We start from the raw sequence: 16,795 nt of genomic DNA on the forward strand, positions 1-16,795 counted from the left end.
GTAGATGGTTCATGTATGAGAACAAGTACAGGAGAGTTAGTGGCCGCTTACGCAGTCACAACAGACATTGAAATGATTGAAACAAATTGCATAAATACCTTGTCAGCTCAAGCCGCAGAGCTCGTCGCTCTGACACAAGCCTGTATTCAAGCCACAAATAAAAGAGTCAACATATACACTGATTCACGTTATGCATTCGGAGTTGTACATGACTTCGGCGTGCTGTGGCGAGAGAGAGGTTATTTAACTTCTCACGGTGCCCACATTCAGCACGGACCCCTCATTCATGCCTTATTAGATGCAATACATCTACCCACTGCAATATCAATTATGAAATGTAAAGCTCATACGAAAGTTATTGATATCATTTCTCAAGGCAATGATCTAGCTGACAGAACAGCTAAACAGACTGCTCAAACTCAAACATCCGACATGACAAAGACAATAGTCCCGACGCCAACACATTGTATGACAATTAAAGATCCCGCTCTTGACGTAATTGACATACAGACGCATGCTACACCAGACGAAATAAAGAAATGGACTGAATTAGGAGGGATTCAAACGGACCAAGGATGGATGACGAAGGAAAAATCTGTGTGGTTCCTTCCTGATTCAATGGTCCAAGTCATAATTAACACTATACATAGTCCAGCACATCTAGGAGAAAAAGCTATGCTAGACAGCATTCAACACATTTGGTTCAACAAACATTTACGAGCAGCAGCTAAACAAAAAGTCCGTACCTGTATGATCTGTTGTCAGTTTAACCCAGGAAAAAGCGTTCCCGTAGAACAGGGTGGATTTCAGTCTCCTGATCACCCTTTTGAAGTGCTCCAGATGGATTATATCCAGATGGAACGATGTCGAGGATTCAAATATGTTCTCGTAGTTGTCTGTGCTCTTTCCCGTTGGACAGAGGCATACCCGGTTTCAGATTACACTGCCCCGACTACTGCCAAACAGTTAGTTCGAGAATTCTTCCCACGATACGGTTTACCACGTGCTGTCTACTCAGATAACGGCCAGCCGTTCTCATCCGAACTAATGAAACACGTTTCACTTTTGTTAGGCTATCAGTGGAAATTCCACTGTGTCCGACACCCCGAGGCAGCAGGTCTCGTAGAAAGACATAATCAGATCCTGAAAATCAGATTGTCCAAAATATGCAGAGAGAAAGGTGTCGACTGGGTAGTAGCCTTACCAGTTGCACTCTTTTACATGAGAATGGTAGCACACTCTCGAACAGGGCTATCCCCGTATGAGGTGATCTTTGGCAGACCACCAAATATGTGGGGGACGCCTATACCACGTAAAATAACTGATATTGACTGTAATATGCTGACAGATTATTTGGCTTCCTTGATGTCTGCACTACAATCTTGTCGTTCACAGGTAGCTGCAGCTTTTCCTGACAACACTGAGGTGAAACCCCATGACATAGTTCCGGGGGATCTGGTCCTCGTGAGGAACTTTGATCGAAAGACTCAGCTGGATCCTAGGTGGAAGTCACCGCAACTGGTCTTGCTCACCACAAGGACAGCCGTGAAGATCGAAGGCAGAAAAGGCTGGATACATTCAAGTCATATCAAAAAATTTCATGGACTACCATCGGACGTAAACACCACACCTCGTGTGTCTTCACCCATTGACTCAAAACTTCCTTTTGTTGAAACAAGTAGTCGCGAACAATATAAACTAAAACTCAGATCTAACCAGTCGGGAAATTTAATTGTTTAAGTCCTCTCCAAGGTGAAGCGGTTGAATTTGTCCCTGACATGTATCCCTTAGATCTGAATAGAGAAAACACCCGAAAAATGTTGAAACGACATGCATACTGTAAATCACTGCGTAGTCATTGCACAGTGACGTTATTAATTTTGTTTTTCTTAAGTATTTTAATAATTACTGCAAGTATATTGTTGCACATATATTATCCTATTTCTAGACATGTTTATAATGTTACTGCTGAACATTCTTTTAGTGAATTACCTCCGCATGAGTTGTCTTATAGATTTGCGCTGCGCAATAACACGTTTATTAGTATGTTACATCATTCCCATCAGGTTAGCAATGCTACAAATTGTTGGATATGTGGCCGACTCCCTCCCTATCAGAATTATAAAGGAATTCTACCTCTCTTTCCATACCCGTTCACACACAACGGCTCCTGTGGAGCATGGTTTAGTTTAATTAATTCCCTAGATTCAAATTCTGCAGTTTATCAAGACAACTGGGTATGGGGAAATTTAAACTTAGTTTTACTTAAAGTCTGCTACCCTAACAAGGAGGGACTTCCCAAGAGAACAGGAACTGATCTAGAAAATGAAGTATATGGATTAGGTAATTTTACGCTTAATCTTATGATCCTAAATGTCGAATCCGAAGCTACTCCAATTTTGCCCGCTATGTCAATATTTCCAGTAAAAGGTGAATTATGTGTAAGAAAGAATGGTTCAATACATATGGGCCATAGTAGATGCACCACTGTAATAGAATTCAGTGATCAAGGCAAGTCGACATTTAGAGCTTCCCGCCATTCCTATTTCATATGTGGTCAGACGGCATATGTACGCCTACCTCTAGATTGGGATGGTACCTGTTACATTGGATTTCTTTTGCCACCTGTTTTCCTAGCTCCTCCTGATTATCACAGAAATACTCATTTAGTACACAATAGAGAAAGGAGAGATCTCCCAATTGTCGATTACACTGAAACAGCATGGGAAAAATACACAGATTTCAATAAAGGTCTCTTTCCCTATATAGGTACCGTTACTAATAGTAAGCTGATACGTAGATTAACTAGAACCCTTGAAGCAGTAGTGAACGAAACTATTTCCGCTTTAGGCAATTTAACAGAAGAGCAGTCTGCTATGCGGATTGTTGTGCTTCAAAATCGTCTTGTCCTTGACGTCATCCTGGCCGATAGGGGCGGAGCTTGTAGGGTCATCGGATCAAGTTGTTGCATTTTCATACCAGAAAATTCGCCATCTGTATATAAAGCCATAACCCGCCTTCATAAGATTGTAAGCCAGATACACCAGAATCCAGGCACCTGGACTTGGTCCGGTTGGTTTTGGAGTGTATTATCTACCTTTGGATGGAAGGTCCTATCCTTCCTAGGTATTGGCTTTCTCATACTATTCAGTTGCTGTCTATGCCTACAATGTGGACCAGCGATCTGTGGTCTGTGTGCCACATCGTGTATTCCACCACCAAGATCTCGTTCGTCCCAGAAGAAAAAAGAAGAACAAATGATGCTATATGAACAGATCAATGGATTGATGAAGATTGATATCTCTTGACGGGCAAGTAGGGGACAAGGAGGGAATGTGGAAATATGGATTTTTCTGATCAGTTATGTCCCCTATCTTGGACCCCAACGGTTTCATGTATGAATCACAAGTACATGTATGTTTCCTCCAGTCCCAGTTATGAAGACGCAAACACATGTGCGTCCACCGTCAACATGTCCTCTTTCAGATCCGCCATGAATAGGCCGGATATTCCATTCCTAAGTACGAAAGGCCACCGGCTTTATATGGTTCACTTATGCCATTTTACAGTCCAGGCAAGTAGGCCCTGATTCTGTCATCAAGCTTTTCTTGCTTTCTGCCTCTGAAGCTCCAGTCTGAGCCTGCATCTGTGACCATGAGCTTTGTCTCATTCCCTGCGCGGCTCTCGAAGCCTGACATCAGCCTGTTGCCTGCCAAGAAACTGTATTTCACCTTCGAAATTATCTGCTCCGCTCCCTGCCCAATGCATTCCTGTCTAGTAGTTTCAGTAAACATTCTTCCAACTACCGAGCAAAGGCCCGGCTTCTCCGTCTTTATGCAAGTAATTCATAGCCTTATTACTATGGAAGACTTCTGCCCTCGCATCTAGTGTAGACACTTAGACGCTTGTACACGCACTAACAGTCAGTATAGTCAGTATAGAATAAGATTCTACTCTAAGAAACCTCTCTTTTGGATAACGTAGTTCTTTAAACATAGGATGTTAGATATGATTTGGGATTAGGTTGACTTGACCCTCCAGACTTCTGTCGCCACATGTAGAGCTAAATGTCAAGTCCCCTTCACCCCCTAGTTGCACGTCAATCACACGTCATGCTGCTGTGCGCGCATCTCTGCCAAGTATTTCTGCTGACATTGCGAAATTATTTCATAGGTCCACCCATATGTGACATCACAACCAATGACGTTTCCTTGTTACTCCCAATTACGCCTCCTTCAGCTACGCATGCGAAATGTTATCTTTGCTATCAATTGTTACGCCTCTTGCATTTGCTTCACTGTAATGCCTATTGTATAAAAGTGATTAATTATCAATAATGTAGGTACTTCACTTCCTGAACCTTCGTGGTGATGGAACTTGGAGCAACCGATTCGAATCGTCCATTGGAATAAAGCCCATTCCGAACCTCTAATACCACGGATTCTGCCTCTTATTTACTGAGCTATTTTTATTATGTTTCTGTATCAAATTAAGTCCCGGTAATTAAATTATTTACCACAGTAGTTCACCACTTTGGGCTCTTATGAAAGGAGAGGGGATTCCTGACTTCTCATGGCACACCCATCCTACATGGAGATCTAGTCTCCGCTCTGACCGAAGCAGTCCTCCTCCCCACACGGCTGGCTGTGATCAAATGCCAGGCACACAAAAAGGTGACGGACATTATTGGACAGGGAAATGCGCTGGCCGACATCACTGCCCGAACCACGGCCGAGAATAGGACGACGACACGCATGTACGTGACCAGGTCACAAACCGAAAAATGGAAGGATGCTAGGGAAACAATTAGGGACATCCAATTGGCCAGCTCACCACACAAATTGACTGAATGGGCACGGGTGGGATTGAAAGACGATGAAGGCTGCTGGCGAACTAAAGACACAAACAAATGGTTGCTACCTGACTCATACCTAATTCCCATGCTGACCATGACACACTCCCCCGCACACATAGGGTCTGCCCCCATGATCGAACTAATCTCCAAAGTTTGGCACAATGACAGGATCCCAGACTCAGCTAGACGCCTGGTTCAACAATGTCTGATATGTCTGCAACACAACCCGGGAAAGGAACTGCTGTGCCCCGGGGAGGGTTTGGGGTTCCTAATCATCCCTTTGAGGTCCTACAGATGGACTACATCCAATTAGAAAGATGCCAAAACCTGAAGTACGTGCTTGTGGTTGTGTGTGCCTTTAGCAAGTGGGTGGAAGCCTACCCAACCCGCGACAACACTGCTATGACTACCGCAAAAGTGCTACTGAAAGACTTCTTCCCCCTTTACGGCCTTTGTCGAATTTTGTGGAGCGACAATGGCCCCCACTTCGTAGCCGAAGTTATCCAACTCATCTTGAAAGGGTTGGGTGTAAAACAAAAATTCCATGCGGTCTTCCACCCCCAATCCGCAGGCTTGGTTGAGCGACATAATGCCACATTGAAGCTCAAACTAGCTAAGATAGTTGCCACTACGGGACTGAAGTGGCCAGACGCTCTCCCACTAGCATTGCTATCAATGCGTTCCACTCCTACCAAACACCACTTAACCCCCTACGAGGTCGTCTTCGTGCGGCCCATGAACCTTTGGACTGCACCGAAACCGACATCCATCCACGACGTCCCGGACGTCCTCATGTCTGACTATTTGTACAATCTAACTAAAACGTTGTCTGTTATCCATCAGCAGGTGCTGCAAGCCATTCCCGATGCTTCCAGGGGCCCCGGACACGATATCCAACCCGGAGACTTCGTGCTAGTGCGTAATTTCCAGCGCGCAAAGAGTCTGGAGCCCCGGTGGACGGGCCCCCTGCAAGTCCTGATCACCACCCGAACAGCTCTTCGAGTGGAAGGGAAGCGTAACTGGCTGCATGCACACCACTGCAAGAAGATATCATCGGCCCTGACGACAACTGAAAACATCACCGCCCAAGAGGAACTTCTGAACAAAGACCAACCATCCCTGAGCTGCTACCCGGATACAGAGACACTTGAACTAACAAAATATCCCGATCCCACTGTGCCATCCAAAGAAGGGTATAATCTGCGTCGAAAGGAGGGAACTTCGGCTAAGCAGACCACTGACTATGTTAAATCTCAGAGCGGTAGCCTAAACACCACAAAGGCCTCCAGGAGAGAAACTAAACAAAGTCTGTGGTTCTGCCCGCTACCGAGTCCCTTGAAGATGATGGAAGCGCCCGATATGAAGATGATGGAAGCAACCGGACGTCCGAAGATCCACTACAAAGACCCAAAGACTGACAAAATGCACAGCTCAAAGACTATTGCACTTTTTATCACCCTTCTCTTCTGCCTCCTCCTCATGACCACCTTCTGGATCATGGAAGAGAGCGCACCCGCTCATAAGACATTGCTAACCACTGCTCAGCCTACCACCATGAAAGAACACCATCTGATCTCACTTTCACCCCAACTCCGAGAAAGGCGTAAAGAGTTCTGGAATAACTCTTTTGTGCAGTTGCTCCACCAACACAATCTTGCCACCAATGCCACGAATTGCTGGATCTGTGGATTGCTACCACATGCCACTGGACACTCTATCCCTTTCATCCCTTCGCCTTTCTCTGTCCATGGCTCCTGCCTCGCTTGGTTGATCCTCTTACAAGAAAGTTACAAGGACAATGCCACTTCCAGCAAAACTGTGTCGCACTTCTATCATGGGTTCTGGCTGAACAAAACAGGAAGAACTTCTGCCCCCTTTTGTCCTCTGAGATCAAACACCTCTTTTCATATGGACATCCCTGCCAAAGAACGAGTTGAAATGCAGGTGTTCAACAACCCAGCCAGACCCACCTTCTCTTACCTCCGGAAACGAACAGCCGCCACTCTAACAGTGGCCCTGTCCGTCGTCAACATCACAGGTCTTGTGTGCCTCGAAGGCCTAGGAACGCAGTTGGTGGGCCACAGCTCCTGCCTCATCACCCGAACATTGGACTCAGTTGACCCACCCTCTTTTGTTACCTCCCCAAATATGTACTTCATCTGTGGTGCTAAGGCCTACAACTGGCTTCTGAAAGGTTGGGGAGGCACCTGTTACATCGCTTTTATCCTTCCTCCGACAAATGTGGCTCCAGCAAACCATCACCGGCAGAAACGTGCGAAAGACATTGTGCAAGCCGACTCCACCGGAGCACAGTTCCTGGATGCAGTGAAGGGACTTGTTCCACTTTGGGGTCCGATGGCAAACAGACGTGCCATCCGGCACTTAACCCAGGCAGTCGAAACAACAATGAACATTACAGCTGGCATCCTCACAAACAACACCACCGAGCTCCAGGCCGTCCGCCTGGTGGCTCTTCAGAACCGCCTCGTTCTAGACGTGGTTCTGGCTGACCGTGGAGGAGCATGCCGTATCATTGGATCCAGCTGTTGTACTTATGTACCGGATAACTCACCCTCAGTCTACAAGGCGATCGAACACCTCCACAGACTTTCCTCAGAGGTTCATCAGGAACAAGAAGGATGGTCGCTTGGGAGTTGGTTTTGGGACACAATGAAAGACTGGGGGTGGAGGTTGTTTACGTTTATCCTAATGCCGATTGTGATACTATGTGGATGCTGCCTGGGTATTCAATGCTTGCCACCTCTATGTTCACTTTTCACAAACTGCATCTGCCCTAAGACTCTGAACATTGAAGCAGAACGTATGAAAGCTCTGTATGAGGTAGAAGTACGTGGTATTATGGGGATAGACCCGAACTAACAAGCTGACGAGATATGTTAAAAGGGAGGACTGTGGAAATTTAGTTCGTAACTGAACATTATCTGCGCCATCTTGTCTCTCTCCCCCAGCGCCGCACGCAGAAACACACGGCGGCCTTTTTAGGCACCATGGCCTCTCTCCCCGCTCATTGCCGATCGCCAGAGCGTCCCTCTGGTGCTGCGAACATCCCCCCGCGCGCTGACCACCCCCGCTCTCTCATGCATGGGCCATAAAACCTCTCCTCCTGCGCGACCCTGCCATGGAACCACATCCCGTGCCTGACCAACACCTCCCTTCATCCCTTACATGGTCACACATCCCTTTGATAATCCCCTTCCTCTGCGCCCGATTGTCCGAGCCGATCCCAGGCCATCACCTAGCCCTGCGGATGCAGTTTATTGCCCCTACTGTAAGGGAAACACCTCTCATCAAAGGAATTACAGTTGATCAAGGCCCCCCACCCCCTGAGACCCGACCAGTCGCACACACCCCCGGGAATTGGCAGAATGTCCAGCTGTGTGATAGCCATCTCCTACTGCGGGTGGGGTGGGAACTCCTGCTGTAGCTATGTGTGGGAGCGGACCTGAGGCGGGGATCCCGAAGATGTCCTTTCATGTATCAAAGCGATCTCAGGAATGTACCATGTATGATAAACCTGCAATAAAGTCATAAACGTGTGTATAAGAGACCAGGTCTCAGAGATGCAGAGAGAGCACCTCGAGACGATACCTTGCTGTCCGATCTGATGTGTTCTGCTCCGACGGAATAAAACTTTGTTTCCTGCCTTCCAGTCTCCTGCCTCTTTGTTGGTTAATTCTCGAATGGTATAAGAGGCGATTATCGCCGGGCAATACTTGAAGGTTATCGACTGAAACTGCCGCTACCATTTAACACTAACTCTCTAGGCAGACTGAAGATGGGGGCGCGGGGGTCTGAGGTCACAGACCTGGCATAAAGGGGGGCCACAGTGAGACTAACACACTTCGACAGTTACGAGTGGCACAAGGAGGGTGCGGTCAGAGTCGTGGCTGAGGAGGCGGGCGACCAGGCCCGGTCAGCCCGCCTCCGCGGTAATTACCCAGCGCCGCAGCTCATGGCCTGGAAAGCTGAGTCAGATTCTGCACTGCAGGCTGCAGCGCGTGTTAACAATGATTTGCTTTTTATTAGAACATTGGAATGTTGGGAGCTCCATTATAGACAATGGAGTGCTCTGTGCTTCTGCGGGCTGGTAAAGGCCCGCAGAGCAACATTCCAATGTTTTACAAAAGCTTCTCGAAGCTCGAGGGGATTTAAATCCCCTCAAAGCTTCGAGAAGCCTTTGTTTAATTTGTTAGAACATTCTGCCCTCTAGTGGCAGAATGTTCTAATAGCCTTATAGCCCTTCGTAGCAGGGCTATACCGCTATTAAAGTCCCGCTGCTTTTGTTAAAGTCCCTCGACTTTGGCTCGGGCCTTTAACGCTGCAGCGGGTCTTTAATAGCCGGTATAGCCCGCTACGGCGGGCTATAAGGCTATATTAAAGTCCCGCTGCCTTGTTAAAGTCCCTCGCCTTCGGTTCGGGCCTTTAACGATGCAGCGGGCCTTTAATAGCTGGTATAGCCCGCTATGGCGGGCTATAAGGCCATAGTGTAAGCTGCAGTACGCGCCGCGCAATCAGCTGCCGGCCAGTAGTTTTACTAGTTAAATCTCCCTTGCCAGTTTCAGACTACCTTTAAATGTAGAGAGTTGATGCTATTAATGTTCATAAAGCACTTGGACACATGCACCCCGCGGGTGCGACTTTTTGCGGCTCTTAGACTCAAGCGGGTCTCAGCATAGGGGCACAACGCACAAAGGCACAGCCAGAGCTGTGTGGGTGGGTTTCTGTAGTCCTTAGTTTACAGTTTAAGGCGTACAAAAGCACCTCCGCGGAGGGCTAGCAGGTGCCACTGGAGGGGGCTGGAGTTATGTGAGTGTGACATCCAAACTTTGCCAGTGGTGTGTCCAACCTTGAATGTGCAGATAAAGTGTATTTAAAAAGCGTACATTCACCCAATTGTATCTTTGCGCTGCATAACAGATGTTTATCGTTACCCAACTCAATGGAACTCATTTTATCGACCTCAGAAGGATAAAAGGCCTGCTGGGATTTGAACCTGTGACCACAAGAACACAGGCCCCCTCATGGATGTATTAATCCACTAAGCCACCAGACCCGGCTTCAGTTACTTAAGGGGGCGTGGACTAGGGTGTAAATAAGGAACCAGCAGGGCCACGCGCGTTTGTGGAGTGGGTAGAAAAGGGGTGGCAAAGGCACAACGCACTATGCACCGGTCACAAAGCCTTAACACTGAGACTGTGCACGTGTAGGGTCCGGGGACTCACTCAGCCAGGAGCCTGCCAATCTACTCATTCTGGACATTTTTTGGGCATAGTCCAGAATATTTCCACAAAACCACAAAAAACAAATACATCGGTTCAATCTCACCAGTGAAATGTAAACCTCGCAGACGTAATCTATACCTTGTTAATGGAGACCTTCGGGAATATCTAGTGAGGACGTTGTCCGTTCATTGCCTGTGATGTCATTGTGGGCTCTGCTGACGTCTGATCCGGCCAGCATCGAGTACAGAGACGTGCACCCACCCTAGCATGAACCACCTCGTGGTGAGAGGGGCTCGGATGCATTCCCCGGTGAGGCCTTGACGCTGGAAACGGAAACATGCTCCATCCAGACGCACACACATCTTTTGAGGTTTCCAAAAATGAAGAGAGACCCCCTACTGTTCCAGCAATATCTCCTAGGACTAATTGTGCTATTGAAAACCTAGGATTACAAGTCTAAAACGCTGTTGTCTGATTCCATCACATAGATTTGCACACACTTGTCCGTTATATAAAGCGCTTGCCTCGGTCACAACTGGGTCTGGTAGGCACTAAATGAAACTACAAATAAATGATGAACGCGACAAAGAGTAAGGAACGGTAGCTGGCCGGGGCCCTCCCTCGGTATGCATTAGCGACTCCGAGTTCGAGAGAACCTGTTTTTTTGCTTTGCATCTGCTGCTGTCAGTTTGGTATTCCTATTTGAACAAGATAATATTTATTGAAAGAGGCACACTACGCGGTGGACTGGTGAACATGATAGAAAACATGGCCATGTCATGCAGAAGCCAAATCAAAATATACTAGAGTTCTGGGTGTTAAGGCAAAGTGGTAGGTGGTGGGCCGGGCCACTAGGGAGGGGCCCCCTCCATGTGCTTTGCAGGGGGCCCCCCTCAAGTTTCGTTAAGCCACTGACTACCAGGGCTGGGTTACGCTCCTCCTGACCCAGTCTGGAGCTCTCTGGCCAGCCCGTGCAAAGTGCCAGAGGGGGCCCCCTCAAGCTCGGGCCCTCCCCCCCAGCACTGTGGGGGCTGCGGGGGTTATTGTTATACCCCAGCCACATCCCAAGGAGATAATACCACTGCATCCTGCTAACAAAGCAAAACACCACATCTAAACCCCAAGGTGATAATTCCATAACACAATACTTCATCCCATGACACCGCACTCTTAACCACAGAAGATAATGCGAAACACAATGACGCCACATCACTATTCCAAGGAGATATTGCCACATCCTGCCAACATCCCAAAACACCACATCTACATCCAAAGCAGAACCTACCTTAATACAATACTGCATCCCATGACACCGCACCCTTAACCACAGAAGATAATGCGAAACACCATGAGATTTCAAGACATCACATTCATTTCCCAAGGATATTGCTCAGCTCCATCCCCCCCAATGGTTTGGCAGAATCGGGCCCTGAAAAGTCCTCTTCCCACTCCAGGTAGGTTTTCTTCTTCACCAGCTTGGCCAGTTGGTGGTAGCGGGAGAGGCTCCTCGTGGACACTTTCTCCAGGAAAACCATCACCAAGGAATCCTTGCTTTCTGCTCAAAGGCGGTATGTGGCCATCCGCACTTCCAAGGAGCATCAGTAGCTACACAGGTAATGGCGGCTGATCAGACACACCACCCAGCGGCTCCTATAAATGCTGTCCATGATGTTATCCAAGATGTTTTTGCCCACCTCGAAGTCCATGGCATGCAGACACACTTTGAAGAATGGCGGTCCTCTCTCTTCCAAGTTTGGGAGGAACTCGCGGACAACCCAAGCCTCATCGCAGCTGCTGTAAGAGACAAAGGCGTCAAAGTCATATTGCCTCTTTCTGTCGTGTCTCCCACGATAGTTCCACCAGGTCTTGAGCATGTAGAAGATATACAGGAGGTACCAGCGCACCTTGTGATACAGCAGGACAGAGATCAGGAACAACATGTTGAAGGAGAAAGTCCCAATGAAGAGTAGGTAACCTATCAGCAAGCAGCAGTCTTTCTCCAAGAAATTAAGATAATTCAGCTTCTGTTTCCCAAAAGAGCATATCTGAATTCCCAGCTGTGGCACGCTCACTTGGGGGTGAGTGGTCACCCATATTCTGATCCAGGCTTGTTCACACAAACAATCCAGGGATACATCCTCCAGGTAGATGTAGCGCATACTTTCCACATGGTCGAGCAGACCTTCTTGCAGGGTTTTTACAGGCTGGGACTTCAAGATCAGGAGCTGTAGAGTGACAAGGGGGTCTATTACAATGTCGGGTGGATCGCCACCGCCATGCGGGCAGTGGTGATCCGCCTGACATTATCCCCCACCTGCCTCCCATTTCCCCCCGCCATATTATGATGGCGGGGGGTAACGCGGCGGACGGGAAGACCGTCTGCCGCTTTTCCGCCCGGTCGACGAGTCGACCGGGTGGAAAAGGGTTGAATATGGTGCATCCATATTACAATGTCTGTGGGAAGCAGCCTTTCCGTGACGGGAAAGGCATGCATTTTTCTCAGTTGGGGGCCCGTTGCAGGCCCCCAGGATGTTGGGGGGGCACATGAGGGTACCTATGGTACCCCCCTGCATTTGCATGCACAACGTGGCAGGCACCGCACTGTGCCTGCCATGTTGTGCATGCAAATGCACAAATGCCTTTTTTGCATTACGGCGGGTGCTGCTGACAGCACCGCCCACCGCAATTTAAAAAATGCAGGATGCGCCCGCCAGTGTGGCCGGGGCATCCTAATTGTGTATGCGGGACCGCCACACACATGGCGGGTGGTCCCATTTCACGATGCGAAAGTCCGCCCGCCATCATAATAGACCCCAAGGGCTGTAAACATGGTGGCCGTGAAGTGCTCTATCCCAGAATCTTCCAGGATCAGGGTTCTAAGGTGTGTCAGGTTCCAGAACAGCTGCTCAGGAATCAGGAAACTCCTCTTTATGTCCAACTTTAGGTTTCTTAGATGGAGATGACGTAAATTGTGAATATGCTGCAGGCTGTTATTCTGCAGAAGAACTGTAGTACAAATATTCAACGTTAGTAAAAGATGTGAGCCCCAAGCCTTCAGTCTTTGTGAGCTCAAGTGGTCGACATTCCACCATGTGGTTTTCCCGTAGGTAAAGTTCTTTCACGAATCTGAAGGGTGAGGGATCGCATGAGTAAATATTAACCAGTGGAGCACTAATGTGAAGGACTTCAAGTGAGCCGCAGTTATTTATACATACCAGAGTTATTCTAGATTTTGCTTTCAAAGTGAGAGAATTGAGTTCTTCCGATTTGATTGCAAATTTCGCATAAGTCTCAAATGTGATGGATAGCTCCTGAAGCTCACTCATCGCGATCAGAGAGCTATGTTCGTTCTTGATTATGTTGCCCCTGAGACCCAGCACCCTGACACTACTCAAGTGATCAAGCAGAAAGAGTTTATTGTAGTCCAGCTGCAGAGAGAGCAGCCTGTCAAGACTAAAAAAGGCATCCTTTTCCAGGGACACCAGGTAATTGCTACTCAGATCCAGTGTCTCCAGATTAGCCAGACAGAAGCGGCGCCCGGAGCCAATATTGGTGATGTGGTTGAAAGACAGATCCAGGTGTGTGAGGCTGGACAGAAAATTGGGGGTCCCAGATGTGCGCAGGTCTAGGCTTTTCAACTTATTTACTGAGAGAACGATGGACCCCAGGTTCAGCAGTTTCTTTGCCATATCATTTGGGAAATTTCTAAGGAGGTTGCCAGACATGTTGAGAGACAACAGCATAAAGCATCCTTCAGAGGTCTCAGGGGGAAGACCTGAAATAAAGTTTTGAGCGACTGTCAAGTTCCTGACTCCTAGCCGAGACGCCACAGTGCAGACATCTTTAATCTTCAGATAGTCCTGATTTTTCATGGCATTTAGGGACAGCATTTCAATGCTCTTTATTCCAGACCGGAGAAGCTCGATGACCTTGAGACCACTGGCGTCTACCCTGAGGAGAGAAAGATGAGGAAAGTTGCAAAATGCATTTTTCTCCACACTTTTTAGATCATTGCTTGTCAAATCGAGGGTGGAAATCTTTGGAGAGAAAACTGTGCTCTTCATGAGGTTGCTTGTCTCAATGCAGTCCACCTCCCGAGCGACAACAATACCATTCCTCTTGATTTCCAGGGTCCTCGGAGAGGCCAGGGAATGAACCATAGTGGTCAGGCTGCACAGCCCATGAACCTCATTATCAGATAAAGCTATCATCTGTATTCTATGTAAGGGTTTAAAAAGGTTTTCTTGAAAAGCTGCATCAATTTTCACATTTCTGAGGTCCAAGTGTGTTAGGTTCTCCAATGCACCAAACACCTGATCATTCATGTATATGGTCGGAGTGTGATTAGTGTAATCTCCTTTGATTCCCAGATGCCTCAGGTTGGCAGCACCATTGACGGCTCTTCCAGAAATATGAAATGATCCATACAAATAGAGCCGGTTCTGATACCGGGAGAACGAGTCAAGATTATAGCGCGGGGATGCCCTCGGGTCACCAGGCGCTTTACAAATCGCTAAAATCAAATCAAATCAAATCAAATCTGTAGGGACAGTTGGCACGTCTAACACCAGGCAGAGGGTGTCCACGTCCACTGGAACCTCTCTTAGATCCACCTCCATGTTCCTCACTGTGCGGCATTTGCTGAACCACCTCCTTCCTCTGTTCTTCTAGCTTGAAGACACGACATGCCTCTCAGTAAGGTACTGAGACGAAGTTATTGCCCGGTGCAGTGGAAGTTCAATGACTGTTTAACACCAGGGTTTGAAAGAAATAATATCCGTTGCAACACATTAACTGGGGTCTGGCTGTGACACATGAAAGGCGTGGTTCATAAATTTACATTAAAAAAAATCACACAACACTCGTACACCACTTTACAATATACCTTGTACCCAATAATCCTTTGGTGGAAGTAGTGGTAAGTGGTAAAAGTAGGTATGGCACTCTCTAAAATAAGTAAGGTATTTGTAGTGTCCTGAGGATGCGTCACAGTGCAGTCCCTTCTGCCACATGATTGTCCCTACATTTGCACACACCCATCCCTCAAATCTGGTCAGGTGACATGCCCTCACTCCAGTTACTGCCAGTTCTGTCTGTGTCATTGGTAGTCGATGTCCACAACACTTGAGTGGTATCAGGGAAGCTGAACCCCAGCTTGTCGCCCTGCCTTTGGTGAAACTGGCTCAGATCAGTGGACCACCGATGACATCATGGCCTGCAGCCCACCCCTGCTTCAGGAAGCTGACATTCTATCTCCTGTTGGTTGGAAAAGGGGCCTGTCCTGCATGGGGGCACCTCAAACTAGTGTGGTCCATCCTGCAGGCAAGACCACCCCTCCCCTCCACCGAGCACGACTAAACCATGGGCAGCCACAACTCTCCCCACAGAGAACAGGAGGGCCAACGTACATCCCCTTATGCCACTGTTTTGGGAGTGACGTCACCGGACGACAAACAGCACTACTCAAGAGTGGTCCTGATCCAGCAGGGCTATTGAAGTTGCTGCAGGGTCTGCATCCACGTCCATATTGGACAGAGCTCGACTTGAGAGCATCTTCCATGGTCACTGCCTGCTGCTGATGGGGCTAGGGTGACCACCTTTCCAAGAGAAAAATACCAGTTGTTTGTTCTTGTTTGCAGATCCTGAAAGTCATGTGTTTTGCCTTTGTTTACTTTTATTACTAGTCACTCTACGCTTACTGGCCTGGGGCTGGTTGTCCTATGGGGCACGGGTGGAGTTCTCTGGTGCAGACTTCCACATAAGGCATTTACTCTGTGTTGGCTGGCATCTCGAAAATATGGTGAGGCACTGACCATAAAGGCTGCGTCCCATCCAGTGTGTCTCTGGCGGGATCCTGGTGACGACAAGCAGGAAAGGAAAGTACTTCCTTCTTGCCTAGTGGATGTGAATCCAACCAATCCTGGAGCTGCTCGCATGCTGAAAAAAATAGGTTGGAGCAAGCTAACCCAGTGCTCATTTTGAGGCTGGGGGCCTGTGCCAGCAATCCCCTGGCTTTTTCACAGCTTTGGTATTGCTGGGTCTGCAGTGCGCATGTCGGGCTGGCTGTCACAAAGCACCTTGTCAATCCAACATGCCCATTGCAGGGTGCAGCAGTCATCCTGCAATTGCAGGATTTAGCCCAGCCCTTAAACTCGCGCTGAACATAGCGTGAACCGGCGGCAATTGAAATGGCATGGCAATTCCATTTTATTTATTTATTTATATCTACTGTGCATGCAGCAGGCAAGGTGACGCTCATCCGCCCTTTAGGAGGAACTGCCCCTGCATTCACTGGCACCTGCAGCACAGGCTGTCAACCCTGACAAGTATCATGCATTGTGGGTTGGAGTAAGTCATCTAATGACTGTCCCTGCATCCCTGCATTCAAAAGTTATGTCACGCATTACCATAGCTGCTCTGTGCATTGCTCGAGGTGCTATCTGCAGTGCTCGCTCAGTTGTGGATATAAGCAGCATGAGGTCTGCTGCAGTTTCCGATGCCTGAGGCAGTCCATCAGAGCTGGGACCAAGGTCGAGGAGAGGTGGTTGTAGATGTGATGGACCCTGTAATGACCAGCCAAGGCTCGGCTTGTTTACATCATTGGTTCACACTTCAATTCAATTAAAAAATATATATAGCGCATGGCTAACGAACGGGCCTCCAAGCGCTGGTAAGACCCTTGCTCTGAATAGGAGTA

At 48.0% G+C, this 16,795-nt stretch overlaps 1 pseudogene; it reads right to left on the reverse strand.

The window, feature by feature from the left end:
- Positions 1-11,468: 11,468 nt before the first annotated feature.
- On the reverse strand, positions 11,469-14,717 carry LOC146869205 (uncharacterized; annotated as a pseudogene).
- Positions 14,718-16,795: the final 2,078 nt, after the last annotated feature.

Source organism: Triturus cristatus, chromosome 1_1, assembly GCF_964204655.1.
Source record: "Triturus cristatus chromosome 1_1, aTriCri1.1, whole genome shotgun sequence".
Taxonomy (NCBI): domain Eukaryota; kingdom Metazoa; phylum Chordata; class Amphibia; order Caudata; family Salamandridae; genus Triturus; species Triturus cristatus.